Source organism: Ranitomeya imitator, chromosome 1, assembly GCF_032444005.1.
Source record: "Ranitomeya imitator isolate aRanImi1 chromosome 1, aRanImi1.pri, whole genome shotgun sequence".
In the NCBI taxonomy this organism is placed as follows: Eukaryota; Metazoa; Chordata; class Amphibia; order Anura; family Dendrobatidae; genus Ranitomeya; species Ranitomeya imitator.
The window spans coordinates 894,693,130-894,705,219 of NC_091282.1; the positions used below are offsets into that span (position 1 = coordinate 894,693,130).

General features: G+C 46.6%; 28 non-coding genes across 28 annotated transcripts; all 28 read left to right on the forward strand.

The window, feature by feature from the left end:
* The first annotated feature begins 96 nt into the window (after positions 1 to 96).
* TRNAA-UGC (transfer RNA alanine (anticodon UGC)) lies at positions 97 to 168 on the forward strand. Its single transcript has one exon. It is a non-coding gene; the product is annotated as a tRNA-Ala (tRNA).
* Positions 169 to 295: 127 nt separating this feature from the next.
* On the forward strand, positions 296 to 367 carry TRNAA-CGC (transfer RNA alanine (anticodon CGC)). Its single transcript has one exon. It is a non-coding gene; the product is annotated as a tRNA-Ala (tRNA).
* Positions 368 to 881: 514 nt separating this feature from the next.
* On the forward strand, positions 882 to 953 carry TRNAA-UGC (transfer RNA alanine (anticodon UGC)). Its single transcript has one exon. It is a non-coding gene; the product is annotated as a tRNA-Ala (tRNA).
* A 127-nt stretch (positions 954 to 1,080) lies between these two features.
* On the forward strand, positions 1,081 to 1,152 carry TRNAA-CGC (transfer RNA alanine (anticodon CGC)). Its single transcript has one exon. It is a non-coding gene; the product is annotated as a tRNA-Ala (tRNA).
* Positions 1,153 to 1,666: 514 nt separating this feature from the next.
* TRNAA-UGC (transfer RNA alanine (anticodon UGC)) lies at positions 1,667 to 1,738 on the forward strand. The gene has a single exon. It is a non-coding gene; the product is annotated as a tRNA-Ala (tRNA).
* A 127-nt stretch (positions 1,739 to 1,865) lies between these two features.
* TRNAA-CGC (transfer RNA alanine (anticodon CGC)) lies at positions 1,866 to 1,937 on the forward strand. The gene has a single exon. It is a non-coding gene; the product is annotated as a tRNA-Ala (tRNA).
* A 514-nt stretch (positions 1,938 to 2,451) lies between these two features.
* On the forward strand, positions 2,452 to 2,523 carry TRNAA-UGC (transfer RNA alanine (anticodon UGC)). Its single transcript has one exon. It is a non-coding gene; the product is annotated as a tRNA-Ala (tRNA).
* Positions 2,524 to 2,650: 127 nt separating this feature from the next.
* On the forward strand, positions 2,651 to 2,722 carry TRNAA-CGC (transfer RNA alanine (anticodon CGC)). Its single transcript has one exon. It is a non-coding gene; the product is annotated as a tRNA-Ala (tRNA).
* A 514-nt stretch (positions 2,723 to 3,236) lies between these two features.
* TRNAA-UGC (transfer RNA alanine (anticodon UGC)) lies at positions 3,237 to 3,308 on the forward strand. Its single transcript has one exon. It is a non-coding gene; the product is annotated as a tRNA-Ala (tRNA).
* A 127-nt stretch (positions 3,309 to 3,435) lies between these two features.
* Positions 3,436 to 3,507, forward strand: TRNAA-CGC (transfer RNA alanine (anticodon CGC)). Its single transcript has one exon. It is a non-coding gene; the product is annotated as a tRNA-Ala (tRNA).
* A 514-nt stretch (positions 3,508 to 4,021) lies between these two features.
* On the forward strand, positions 4,022 to 4,093 carry TRNAA-UGC (transfer RNA alanine (anticodon UGC)). Its single transcript has one exon. It is a non-coding gene; the product is annotated as a tRNA-Ala (tRNA).
* Positions 4,094 to 4,220: 127 nt separating this feature from the next.
* On the forward strand, positions 4,221 to 4,292 carry TRNAA-CGC (transfer RNA alanine (anticodon CGC)). The gene has a single exon. It is a non-coding gene; the product is annotated as a tRNA-Ala (tRNA).
* A 514-nt stretch (positions 4,293 to 4,806) lies between these two features.
* TRNAA-UGC (transfer RNA alanine (anticodon UGC)) lies at positions 4,807 to 4,878 on the forward strand. Its single transcript has one exon. It is a non-coding gene; the product is annotated as a tRNA-Ala (tRNA).
* Positions 4,879 to 5,004: 126 nt separating this feature from the next.
* TRNAA-CGC (transfer RNA alanine (anticodon CGC)) lies at positions 5,005 to 5,077 on the forward strand. The gene has a single exon. It is a non-coding gene; the product is annotated as a tRNA-Ala (tRNA).
* A 1,290-nt stretch (positions 5,078 to 6,367) lies between these two features.
* Positions 6,368 to 6,439, forward strand: TRNAA-UGC (transfer RNA alanine (anticodon UGC)). Its single transcript has one exon. It is a non-coding gene; the product is annotated as a tRNA-Ala (tRNA).
* A 644-nt stretch (positions 6,440 to 7,083) lies between these two features.
* On the forward strand, positions 7,084 to 7,155 carry TRNAA-UGC (transfer RNA alanine (anticodon UGC)). Its single transcript has one exon. It is a non-coding gene; the product is annotated as a tRNA-Ala (tRNA).
* Positions 7,156 to 7,282: 127 nt separating this feature from the next.
* TRNAA-CGC (transfer RNA alanine (anticodon CGC)) lies at positions 7,283 to 7,354 on the forward strand. Its single transcript has one exon. It is a non-coding gene; the product is annotated as a tRNA-Ala (tRNA).
* Positions 7,355 to 7,868: 514 nt separating this feature from the next.
* Positions 7,869 to 7,940, forward strand: TRNAA-UGC (transfer RNA alanine (anticodon UGC)). Its single transcript has one exon. It is a non-coding gene; the product is annotated as a tRNA-Ala (tRNA).
* A 127-nt stretch (positions 7,941 to 8,067) lies between these two features.
* TRNAA-CGC (transfer RNA alanine (anticodon CGC)) lies at positions 8,068 to 8,139 on the forward strand. Its single transcript has one exon. It is a non-coding gene; the product is annotated as a tRNA-Ala (tRNA).
* A 514-nt stretch (positions 8,140 to 8,653) lies between these two features.
* TRNAA-UGC (transfer RNA alanine (anticodon UGC)) lies at positions 8,654 to 8,725 on the forward strand. Its single transcript has one exon. It is a non-coding gene; the product is annotated as a tRNA-Ala (tRNA).
* A 644-nt stretch (positions 8,726 to 9,369) lies between these two features.
* On the forward strand, positions 9,370 to 9,441 carry TRNAA-UGC (transfer RNA alanine (anticodon UGC)). The gene has a single exon. It is a non-coding gene; the product is annotated as a tRNA-Ala (tRNA).
* A 127-nt stretch (positions 9,442 to 9,568) lies between these two features.
* On the forward strand, positions 9,569 to 9,640 carry TRNAA-CGC (transfer RNA alanine (anticodon CGC)). The gene has a single exon. It is a non-coding gene; the product is annotated as a tRNA-Ala (tRNA).
* A 514-nt stretch (positions 9,641 to 10,154) lies between these two features.
* Positions 10,155 to 10,226, forward strand: TRNAA-UGC (transfer RNA alanine (anticodon UGC)). The gene has a single exon. It is a non-coding gene; the product is annotated as a tRNA-Ala (tRNA).
* A 127-nt stretch (positions 10,227 to 10,353) lies between these two features.
* TRNAA-CGC (transfer RNA alanine (anticodon CGC)) lies at positions 10,354 to 10,425 on the forward strand. The gene has a single exon. It is a non-coding gene; the product is annotated as a tRNA-Ala (tRNA).
* Positions 10,426 to 10,939: 514 nt separating this feature from the next.
* On the forward strand, positions 10,940 to 11,011 carry TRNAA-UGC (transfer RNA alanine (anticodon UGC)). The gene has a single exon. It is a non-coding gene; the product is annotated as a tRNA-Ala (tRNA).
* A 127-nt stretch (positions 11,012 to 11,138) lies between these two features.
* TRNAA-CGC (transfer RNA alanine (anticodon CGC)) lies at positions 11,139 to 11,210 on the forward strand. Its single transcript has one exon. It is a non-coding gene; the product is annotated as a tRNA-Ala (tRNA).
* A 514-nt stretch (positions 11,211 to 11,724) lies between these two features.
* Positions 11,725 to 11,796, forward strand: TRNAA-UGC (transfer RNA alanine (anticodon UGC)). Its single transcript has one exon. It is a non-coding gene; the product is annotated as a tRNA-Ala (tRNA).
* A 127-nt stretch (positions 11,797 to 11,923) lies between these two features.
* On the forward strand, positions 11,924 to 11,995 carry TRNAA-CGC (transfer RNA alanine (anticodon CGC)). The gene has a single exon. It is a non-coding gene; the product is annotated as a tRNA-Ala (tRNA).
* Positions 11,996 to 12,090: the final 95 nt, after the last annotated feature.

A 12,090-nucleotide genomic window follows, 5' to 3' on the forward strand; every position in this document is an offset into this window, starting at 1 on the left:
TTTCTAAAGGTGGTTCAGCGATTGGAGGAAATGCTAACCCTTGGCTGAAAAATCTTGACCCGTTTCCTGCAAGTTTCGGAAAGTCGTGCAAATAGCGGGGATGTAGCTCAGTGGTAGAGCGCACGCTTTGCATGTGTGAGGCCCCGGGTTCAATCCCCGGCATCTCCATGGCCTGGGTTTACGTGCAAAGAACGCACGTCCAACAGGTGGCTGCTTTTGCTTCGCCTTATTTGGTTCCTGCAGGCACTCGGTGAAAGAAATACTTGTGAGTGCTCCACCCCACGAGGAGACTTTTGGGGATGTAGCTCAGTGGTAGAGCGCATGCTTCGCATGTATGAGGTCCTGGGTTCAATCCCCAGCATCTCCAAACTTTTACAAATACGGCTAGAAATCTTTAGCGAACACATTCAAGCTTAGTAGTGTCAAGACTCTCAAGGAATCTTTGATGCTTAAACTGGTTTCTTTGCCAGGTCACATAGCAGGAAGAGGCTTTTTGTCACGGCAGATTCTAAAGACTGCATGCAACCTAAGGCAAGGGCATCACTTTACCACTCAGTGGCATGTCTTCCATGGGAACTGGACTTTCAGCAAACATTGCACAAATCAATAGTACAGGCAAATATAGGCAACTTTCTCTAGCCTGATTAAAGTGGGAAATGTGCAATAGCTTTGCATTAAGGACAAGCTTCAGAGTCTCTACTTGGTATCATCAGAAAACCGAGTCCGAGTGTCGTGCCGGAAGCTTGAATAGGTCAGCTGATGTATCTCTAATAATTCACAGTTTTTTTCTAAAGGTGGTTCAGCGATTGGAAGAAATGCTAACCCTTGGCTGAAAAATCTTGACCCGTTTCCTGCAAGTTTCGGAAAGTCGTGCAAATAGCGGGGATGTAGCTCAGTGGTAGAGCGCACGCTTTGCATGTGTGAGGCCCCGGGTTCAATCCCCGGCATCTCCATGGCCTGGGTTTACGTGCAAAGAGCGCACGTCCAACAGGTGGCTGCTTTTGCTTCGCCTTATTTGGTTCCTGCAGGCACTCGGTGAAAGAAATACTTGTGAGTGCTCCACCCCACGAGTAGACTTTTGGGGATGTAGCTCAGTGGTAGAGCGCATGCTTCGCATGTATGAGGTCCTGGGTTCAATCCCCAGCATCTCCAAACTTTTACAAATACGGCTAGAAATCTTTAGCGAACACATTCAAGCTTAGTAGTGTCAAGACTCTCAAGGAATCTTTGATGCTTAAACTGGTTTCTTTGCCAGGTCACATAGCAGGAAGAGGCTTTTTGTCACGGCAGATTCTAAAGACTGCATGCAACCTAAGGCAAGGGCATCACTTTACCACTCAGTGGCATGTCTTCCATGGGAACTGGACTTTCAGCAAACATTGCACAAATCAATAGTACAGGCAAATATAGGCAACTTTCTCTAGCCTGATTAAAGTGGGAAATGTGCAATAGCTTTGCATTAAGGACAAGCTTCAGAGTCTCTACTTGGTATCATCAGAAAACCGAGTCCGAGTGTCGTGCCGGAAGCTTGAATAGGTCAGCTGATGTATCTCTAATAATTCACAGTTTTTTTCTAAAGGTGGTTCAGCGATTGGAAGAAATGCTAACCCTTGGCTGAAAAATCTTGACCCGTTTCCTGCAAGTTTCGGAAAGTCGTGCAAATAGCGGGGATGTAGCTCAGTGGTAGAGCGCACGCTTTGCATGTGTGAGGCCCCGGGTTCAATCCCCGGCATCTCCATGGCCTGGGTTTACGTGCAAAGAGCGCACGTCCAACAGGTGGCTGCTTTTGCTTCGCCTTATTTGGTTCCTGCAGGCACTCGGTGAAAGAAATACTTGTGAGTGCTCCACCCCACGAGTAGACTTTTGGGGATGTAGCTCAGTGGTAGAGCGCATGCTTCGCATGTATGAGGTCCTGGGTTCAATCCCCAGCATCTCCAAACTTTTACAAATACGGCTAGAAATCTTTAGCGAACACATTCAAGCTTAGTAGTGTCAAGACTCTCAAGGAATCTTTGATGCTTAAACTGGTTTCTTTGCCAGGTCACATAGCAGGAAGAGGCTTTTTGTCACGGCAGATTCTAAAGACTGCATGCAACCTAAGGCAAGGGCATCACTTTACCACTCAGTGGCATGTCTTCCATGGGAACTGGACTTTCAGCAAACATTGCACAAATCAATAGTACAGGCAAATATAGGCAACTTTCTCTAGCCTGATTAAAGTGGGAAATGTGCAATAGCTTTGCATTAAGGACAAGCTTCAGAGTCTCTACTTGGTATCATCAGAAAACCGAGTCCGAGTGTCGTGCCGGAAGCTTGAATAGGTCAGCTGATGTATCTCTAATAATTCACAGTTTTTTTCTAAAGGTGGTTCAGCGATTGGAAGAAATGCTAACCCTTGGCTGAAAAATCTTGACCCGTTTCCTGCAAGTTTCGGAAAGTCGTGCAAATAGCGGGGATGTAGCTCAGTGGTAGAGCGCACGCTTTGCATGTGTGAGGCCCCGGGTTCAATCCCCGGCATCTCCATGGCCTGGGTTTACGTGCAAAGAGCGCACGTCCAACAGGTGGCTGCTTTTGCTTCGCCTTATTTGGTTCCTGCAGGCACTCGGTGAAAGAAATACTTGTGAGTGCTCCACCCCACGAGTAGACTTTTGGGGATGTAGCTCAGTGGTAGAGCGCATGCTTCGCATGTATGAGGTCCTGGGTTCAATCCCCAGCATCTCCAAACTTTTACAAATACGGCTAGAAATCTTTAGCGAACACATTCAAGCTTAGTAGTGTCAAGACTCTCAAGGAATCTTTGATGCTTAAACTGGTTTCTTTGCCAGGTCACATAGCAGGAAGAGGCTTTTTGTCACGGCAGATTCTAAAGACTGCATGCAACCTAAGGCAAGGGCATCACTTTACCACTCAGTGGCATGTCTTCCATGGGAACTGGACTTTCAGCAAACATTGCACAAATCAATAGTACAGGCAAATATAGGCAACTTTCTCTAGCCTGATTAAAGTGGGAAATGTGCAATAGCTTTGCATTAAGGACAAGCTTCAGAGTCTCTACTTGGTATCATCAGAAAACCGAGTCCGAGTGTCGTGCCGGAAGCTTGAATAGGTCAGCTGATGTATCTCTAATAATTCACAGTTTTTTTCTAAAGGTGGTTCAGCGATTGGAAGAAATGCTAACCCTTGGCTGAAAAATCTTGACCCGTTTCCTGCAAGTTTCGGAAAGTCGTGCAAATAGCGGGGATGTAGCTCAGTGGTAGAGCGCACGCTTTGCATGTGTGAGGCCCCGGGTTCAATCCCCGGCATCTCCATGGCCTGGGTTTACGTGCAAAGAGCGCACGTCCAACAGGTGGCTGCTTTTGCTTCGCCTTATTTGGTTCCTGCAGGCACTCGGTGAAAGAAATACTTGTGAGTGCTCCACCCCACAAGTAGACTTTTGGGGATGTAGCTCAGTGGTAGAGCGCATGCTTCGCATGTATGAGGTCCTGGGTTCAATCCCCAGCATCTCCAAACTTTTACAAATACGGCTAGAAATCTTTAGCGAACACATTCAAGCTTAGTAGTGTCAAGACTCTCAAGGAATCTTTGATGCTTAAACTGGTTTCTTTGCCAGGTCACATAGCAGGAAGAGGCTTTTTGTCACGGCAGATTCTAAAGACTGCATGCAACCTAAGGCAAGGGCATCACTTTACCACTCAGTGGCATGTCTTCCATGGGAACTGGACTTTCAGCAAACATTGCACAAATCAATAGTACAGGCAAATATAGGCAACTTTCTCTAGCCTGATTAAAGTGGGAAATGTGCAATAGCTTTGCATTAAGGACAAGCTTCAGAGTCTCTACTTGGTATCATCAGAAAACCGAGTCCGAGTGTCGTGCCGGAAGCTTGAATAGGTCAGCTGATGTATCTCTAATAATTCACAGTTTTTTTCTAAAGGTGGTTCAGCGATTGGAAGAAATGCTAACCCTTGGCTGAAAAATCTTGACCCGTTTCCTGCAAGTTTCGGAAAGTCGTGCAAATAGCGGGGATGTAGCTCAGTGGTAGAGCGCACGCTTTGCATGTGTGAGGCCCCGGGTTCAATCCCCGGCATCTCCATGGCCTGGGTTTACGTGCAAAGAACGCACGTCCAACAGGTGGCTGCTTTTGCTTCGCCTTATTTGGTTCCTGCAGGCACTCGGTGAAAGAAATACTTGTGAGTGCTCCACCCCATGAGTAGACTTTTGGGGATGTAGCTCAGTGGTAGAGCGCATGCTTCGCATGTATGAGGTCCTGGGTTCAATCCCCAGCATCTCCAAACTTTTACAAATATGGCTAGAAATCTTTAGCGAACACATTCAAGCTTAGTAGTGTCAAGACTCTCAAGGAATCTTTGATGCTTAAACTGGTTTCTTTGCCAGGTCACATAGCAGGAAGAGGCTTTTTGTCACAGCAGATTCTAAAGACTGCATGCAACCTAAGGCAAGGGCATCACTTTACCACTCAGTGGCATGTCTTCCATGGGAACTGGACTTTCAGCAAACATTGCACAAATCAATAGTACAGGCAAATATAGGCAACTTTCTCTAGCCTGATTAAAGTGGGAAATGTGCAATAGCTTTGCATTAAGGACAAGCTTCAGAGTCTCTACTTGGTATCATCAGAAAACCGAGTCCGAGTGTCGTGCCGGAAGCTTGAATAGGTCAGCTGATGTATCTCTAATAATTCACAGTTTTTTTCTAAAGGTGGTTCAGCGATTGGAAGAAATGCTAACCCTTGGCTGAAAAATCTTGACCCGTTTCCTGCAAGTTTCGGAAAGTCGTGCAAATAGCGGGGATGTAGCTCAGTGGTAGAGCGCACGCTTTGCATGTGTGAGGCCCCGGGTTCAATCCCCGGCATCTCCATGGCCTGGGTTTACGTGCAAAGAACGCACGTCCAACAGGTGGCTGCTTTTGCTTCGCCTTATTTGGTTCCTGCAGGCACTCGGTGAAAGAAATACTTGTGAGTGCTCCACCCCACGAGTAGACTTTTGGGGATGTAGCTCAGTGGTAGAGCGCATGCTTCGCATGTATGAGGTCCTGGGTTCAATCCCCAGCATCTCAAAACTTTTACAAATACGGCTAGAAATCTTTAGCGAACACATTCAAGCTTAGTAGTGTCAAGACTCTCAAGGAATCTTTGATGCTTAAACTGGTTTCTTTGCCAGGTCACATAGCAGGAAGAGGCTTTTTGTCACGGCAGATTCTAAAGACTGCATGCAACCTAAGGCAAGGGCATCACTTTACCACTCAGTGGCATGTCTTCCATGGGAACTGGACTTTCAGCAAACATTGCACAAATCAATAGTACAGGCAAATATAGGCAACTTTCTCTAGCCTGATTAAAGTGGGAAATGTGCAATAGCTTTGCATTAAGGACAAGCTTCAGAGTCTCTACTTGGTATCATCAGAAAACCGAGTCCGAGTGTCGTGCCGGAAGCTTGAATAGGTCAGCTGATGTATCTCTAATAATTCACAGTTTTTTTCTAAAGGTGGTTCAGCGATTGGAAGAAATGCTAACCCTTGGCTGAAAAATCTTGACCCGTTTCCTGCAAGTTTCGGAAAGTCGTGCAAATAGCGGGGATGTAGCTCAGTGGTAGAGCGCACGCTTTGCATGTGTTAGGCCCCGGGTTCAATCCCCGGCATCTCCATGGCCTGGGTTTACGTGCAAAGAACGCACGTCCAACAGGTGGCTGCTTTTGCTTCGCCTTATTTGGTTCCTGCAGGCACTCGGTGAAAGAAATACTTGTGAGTGCTCCACCCCACGAGTAGACTTTTGGGGATGTAGCTCAGTGGTAGAGCGCATGCTTCGCATGTATGAGGTCCTGGGTTCAATCTCCAAACTTTTACAAATACGGCTAGAAATCTTTAGCGAACACATTCAAGCTTAGTAGTGTCAAGACTCTCAAGGAATCTTTGATGCTTAAACTGGTTTCTTTGCCAGGTCACATAGCAGGAAGAGGCTTTTTGTCACGGCAGATTCTAAAGACTGCATGCAACCTAAGGCAAGGGCATCACTTTACCACTCAGTGGCATGTCTTCCATGGGAACTGGACTTTCAGCAAACATTGCACAAATCAATAGTACAGGCAAATATAGGCAACTTTCTCTAGCCTGATTAAAGTGGGAAATGTGCAATAGCTTTGCATTAAGGACAAGCTTCAGAGTCTCTACTTGGTATCATCAGAAAACCGAGTCCGAGTGTCGTGCCGGAAGCTTGAATAGGTCAGCTGATGTATCTCTAATAATTCACAGTTTTTTTCTAAAGGTGGTTCAGCGATTGGAAGAAATGCTAACCCTTGGCTGAAAAATCTTGACCCGTTTCCTGCAAGTTTCGGAAAGTCGTGCAAATAGCGGGGATGTAGCTCAGTGGTAGAGCGCACGCTTTGCATGTGTGAGGCCCCGGGTTCAATCCCCGGCATCTCCATGGCCTGGGTTTATGTGCAAAGAACGCACGTCCAACAGGTGGCTGCTTTTGCTTCGCCTTATTTGGTTCCTGCAGGCACTCGGTGAAAGAAATACTTGTGAGTGCTCCACCCCACGAGTAGACTTTTGGGGATGTAGCTCAGTGGTAGAGCGCATGCTTCGCATGTACATTCAAGCTTAGTAGTGTCAAGACTCTCAAGGAATCTTTGATGCTTAAACTGGTTTCTTTGCCAGGTCACATAGCAGGAAGAGGCTTTTTGTCACGGCAGATTCTAAAGACTGCATGCAACCTAAGGCAAGGGCATCACTTTACCACTCAGTGGCATGTCTTCCATGGGAACTGGACTTTCAGCAAACATTGCACAAATCAATAGTACAGGCAAATATAGGCAACTTTCTCTAGCCTGATTAAAGTGGGAAATGTGCAATAGCTTTGCATTAAGGACAAGCTTCAGAGTCTCTACTTGGTATCATCAGAAAACCGAGTCCGAGTGTCGTGCTGGAAGCTTGAATAGGTCAGCTGATGTATCTCTAATAATTCACAGTTTTTTTCTAAAGGTGGTTCAGCGATTGGAAGAAATGCTAACCCTTGGCTGAAAAATCTTGACCCGTTTCCTGCAAGTTTCGGAAAGTCGTGCAAATAGCGGGGATGTAGCTCAGTGGTAGAGCGCACGCTTTGCATGTGTGAGGCCCCGGGTTCAATCCCCGGCATCTCCATGGCCTGGGTTTACGTGCAAAGAACGCACGTCCAACTGGTGGCTGCTTTTGCTTCGCCTTATTTGGTTCCTGCAGGCACTCGGTGAAAGAAATACTTGTGAGTGCTCCACCCCACGAGTAGACTTTTGGGGATGTAGCTCAGTGGTAGAGCGCATGCTTCGCATGTATGAGGTCCTGGGTTCAATCCCCAGCATCTCCAAACTTTTACAAATACGGCTAGAAATCTTTAGCGAACACATTCAAGCTTAGTAGTGTCAAGACTCTCAAGGAATCTTTGATGCTTAAACTGGTTTCTTTGCCAGGTCACATAGCAGGAAGAGGCTTTTTGTCACGGCAGATTCTAAAGACTGCATGCAACCTAAGGCAAGGGCATCACTTTACCACTCAGTGGCATGTCTTCCATGGGAACTGGACTTTCAGCAAACATTGCACAAATCAATAGTACAGGCAAATATAGGCAACTTTCTCTAGCCTGATTAAAGTGGGAAATGTGCAATAGCTTTGCATTAAGGACAAGCTTCAGAGTCTCTACTTGGTATCATCAGAAAACCGAGTCCGAGTGTCGTGCCGGAAGCTTGAATAGGTCAGCTGATGTATCTCTAATAATTCACAGTTTTTTTCTAAAGGTGGTTCAGCGATTGGAAGAAATGCTAACCCTTGGCTGAAAAATCTTGACCCGTTTCCTGCAAGTTTCGGAAAGTCGTGCAAATAGCGGGGATGTAGCTCAGTGGTAGAGCGCACGCTTTGCATGTGTGAGGCCCCGGGTTCAATCCCCGGCATCTCCATGGCCTGGGTTTACGTGCAAAGAACGCACGTCCAACAGGTGGCTGCTTTTGCTTCGCCTTATTTGGTTCCTGCAGGCACTCGGTGAAAGAAATACTTGTGAGTGCTCCACCCCACGAGTAGACTTTTGGGGATGTAGCTCAGTGGTAGAGCGCATGCTTCGCATGTATGAGGTCCTGGGTTCAATCCCCAGCATCTCCAAACTTTTACAAATACGGCTAGAAATCTTTAGCGAACACATTCAAGCTTAGTAGTGTCAAGACTCTCAAGGAATCTTTGATGCTTAAACTGGTTTCTTTGCCAGGTCACATAGCAGGAAGAGGCTTTTTGTCACGGCAGATTCTAAAGACTGCATGCAACCTAAGGCAAGGGCATCACTTTACCACTCAGTGGCATGTCTTCCATGGGAACTGGACTTTCAGCAAACATTGCACAAATCAATAGTACAGGCAAATATAGGCAACTTTCTCTAGCCTGATTAAAGTGGGAAATGTGCAATAGCTTTGCATTAAGGACAAGCTTCAGAGTCTCTACTTGGTATCATCAGAAAACCGAGTCCGAGTGTCGTGCCGGAAGCTTGAATAGGTCAGCTGATGTATCTCTAATAATTCACAGTTTTTTTCTAAAGGTGGTTCAGCGATTGGAAGAAATGCTAACCCTTGGCTGAAAAATCTTGACCCGTTTCCTGCAAGTTTCGGAAAGTCGTGCAAATAGCGGGGATGTAGCTCAGTGGTAGAGCGCACGCTTTGCATGTGTGAGGCCCCGGGTTCAATCCCCGGCATCTCCATGGCCTGGGTTTATGTGCAAAGAACGCACGTCCAACAGGTGGCTGCTTTTGCTTCGCCTTATTTGGTTCCTGCAGGCACTCGGTGAAAGAAATACTTGTGAGTGCTCCACCCCACGAGTAGACTTTTGGGGATGTAGCTCAGTGGTAGAGCGCATGCTTCGCATGTACATTCAAGCTTAGTAGTGTCAAGACTCTCAAGGAATCTTTGATGCTTAAACTGGTTTCTTTGCCAGGTCACATAGCAGGAAGAGGCTTTTTGTCACGGCAGATTCTAAAGACTGCATGCAACCTAAGGCAAGGGCATCACTTTACCACTCAGTGGCATGTCTTCCATGGGAACTGGACTTTCAGCAAACATTGCACAAATCAATAGTACAGGCAAATATAGGCAACTTTCTCTAGCCTGATTAAAGTGGGAAATGTGCAATAGCTTTGCATTAAGGACAAGCTTCAGAGTCTCTACTTGGTATCATCAGAAAACCGAGTCCGAGTGTCGTGCTGGAAGCTTGAATAGGTCAGCTGATGTATCTCTAATAATTCACAGTTTTTTTCTAAAGGTGGTTCAGCGATTGGAAGAAATGCTAACCCTTGGCTGAAAAATCTTGACCCGTTTCCTGCAAGTTTCGGAAAGTCGTGCAAATAGCGGGGATGTAGCTCAGTGGTAGAGCGCACGCTTTGCATGTGTGAGGCCCCGGGTTCAATCCCCGGCATCTCCATGGCCTGGGTTTACGTGCAAAGAACGCACGTCCAACTGGTGGCTGCTTTTGCTTCGCCTTATTTGGTTCCTGCAGGCACTCGGTGAAAGAAATACTTGTGAGTGCTCCACCCCACGAGTAGACTTTTGGGGATGTAGCTCAGTGGTAGAGCGCATGCTTCGCATGTATGAGGTCCTGGGTTCAATCCCCAGCATCTCCAAACTTTTACAAATACGGCTAGAAATCTTTAGCGAACACATTCAAGCTTAGTAGTGTCAAGACTCTCAAGGAATCTTTGATGCTTAAACTGGTTTCTTTGCCAGGTCACATAGCAGGAAGAGGCTTTTTGTCACGGCAGATTCTAAAGACTGCATGCAACCTAAGGCAAGGGCATCACTTTACCACTCAGTGGCATGTCTTCCATGGGAACTGGACTTTCAGCAAACATTGCACAAATCAATAGTACAGGCAAATATAGGCAACTTTCTCTAGCCTGATTAAAGTGGGAAATGTGCAATAGCTTTGCATTAAGGACAAGCTTCAGAGTCTCTACTTGGTATCATCAGAAAACCGAGTCCGAGTGTCGTGCCGGAAGCTTGAATAGGTCAGCTGATGTATCTCTAATAATTCACAGTTTTTTTCTAAAGGTGGTTCAGCGATTGGAAGAAATGCTAACCCTTGGCTGAAAAATCTTGACCCGTTTCCTGCAAGTTTCGGAAAGTCGTGCAAATAGCGGGGATGTAGCTCAGTGGTAGAGCGCACGCTTTGCATGTGTGAGGCCCCGGGTTCAATCCCCGGCATCTCCATGGCCTGGGTTTACGTGCAAAGAACGCACGTCCAACAGGTGGCTGCTTTTGCTTCGCCTTATTTGGTTCCTGCAGGCACTCGGTGAAAGAAATACTTGTGAGTGCTCCACCCCACGAGTAGACTTTTGGGGATGTAGCTCAGTGGTAGAGCGCATGCTTCGCATGTATGAGGTCCTGGGTTCAATCCCCAGCATCTCCAAACTTTTACAAATACGGCTAGAAATCTTTAGCGAACACATTCAAGCTTAGTAGTGTCAAGACTCTCAAGGAATCTTTGATGCTTAAACTGGTTTCTTTGCCAGGTCACATAGCAGGAAGAGGCTTTTTGTCACGGCAGATTCTAAAGACTGCATGCAACCTAAGGCAAGGGCATCACTTTACCACTCAGTGGCATGTCTTCCATGGGAACTGGACTTTCAGCAAACATTGCACAAATCAATAGTACAGGCAAATATAGGCAACTTTCTCTAGCCTGATTAAAGTGGGAAATGTGCAATAGCTTTGCATTAAGGACAAGCTTCAGAGTCTCTACTTGGTATCATCAGAAAACCGAGTCCGAGTGTCATGCCGGAAGCTTGAATAGGTCAGCTGATGTATCTCTAATAATTCACAGTTTTTTTCTAAAGGTGGTTCAGCGATTGGAAGAAATGCTAACCCTTGGCTGAAAAATCTTGACCCGTTTCCTGCAAGTTTCGGAAAGTCGTGCAAATAGCGGGGATGTAGCTCAGTGGTAGAGCGCACGCTTTGCATGTGTGAGGCCCCGGGTTCAATCCCCGGCATCTCCATGGCCTGGGTTTACGTGCAAAGAACGCACGTCCAACAGGTGGCTGCTTTTGCTTCGCCTTATTTGGTTCCTGCAGGCACTCGGTGAAAGAAATACTTGTGAGTGCTCCACCCCACGAGTAGACTTTTGGGGATGTAGCTCAGTGGTAGAGCGCATGCTTCGCATGTATGAGGTCCTGGGTTCAATCCCCAGCATCTCCAAACTTTTACAAATACGGCTAGAAATCTTTAGCGAACACATTCAAGCTTAGTAGTGTCAAGACTCTCAAGGAATCTTTGATGCTTAAACTGGTTTCTTTGCCAGGTCACATAGCAGGAAGAGGCTTTTTGTCACGGCAGATTCTAAAGACTGCATGCAACCTAAGGCAAGGGCATCACTTTACCACTCAGTGGCATGTCTTCCATGGGAACTGGACTTTCAGCAAACATTGCACAAATCAATAGTACAGGCAAATATAGGCAACTTTCTCTAGCCTGATTAAAGTGGGAAATGTGCAATAGCTTTGCATTAAGGACAAGCTTCAGAGTCTCTACTTGGTATCATCAGAAAACCGAGTCCGAGTGTCGTGCCGGAAGCTTGAATAGGTCAGCTGATGTATCTCTAATAATTCACAGTTTTTTTCTAAAGGTGGTTCAGCGATTGGAAGAAATGCTAACCCTTGGCTGAAAAATCTTGACCCGTTTCCTGCAAGTTTCGGAAAGTCGTGCAAATAGCGGGGATGTAGCTCAGTGGTAGAGCGCACGCTTTGCATGTGTGAGGCCCCGGGTTCAATCCCCGGCATCTCCATGGCTTGGGTTTACGTGCAAAGAACGCACGTCCAACAGGTGGCTGCTTTTGCTTCGCCTTATTTGGTTCCTGCAGGCACTCGGTGAAAGAAATACTTGTGAGTGCTCCACCCCACGAGTAGACTTTTGGGGATGTAGCTCAGTGGTAGAGCGCATGCTTCGCATGTATGAGGTCCTGGGTTCAATCCCCAGCATCTCCAAACTTTTACAAATACGGCTAGAAATCTTTAGCGAACACATTCAAGCTTAGTAGTGTCAAGACTCTCAAGGAATCTTTGATGCTTAAACTGGTTTC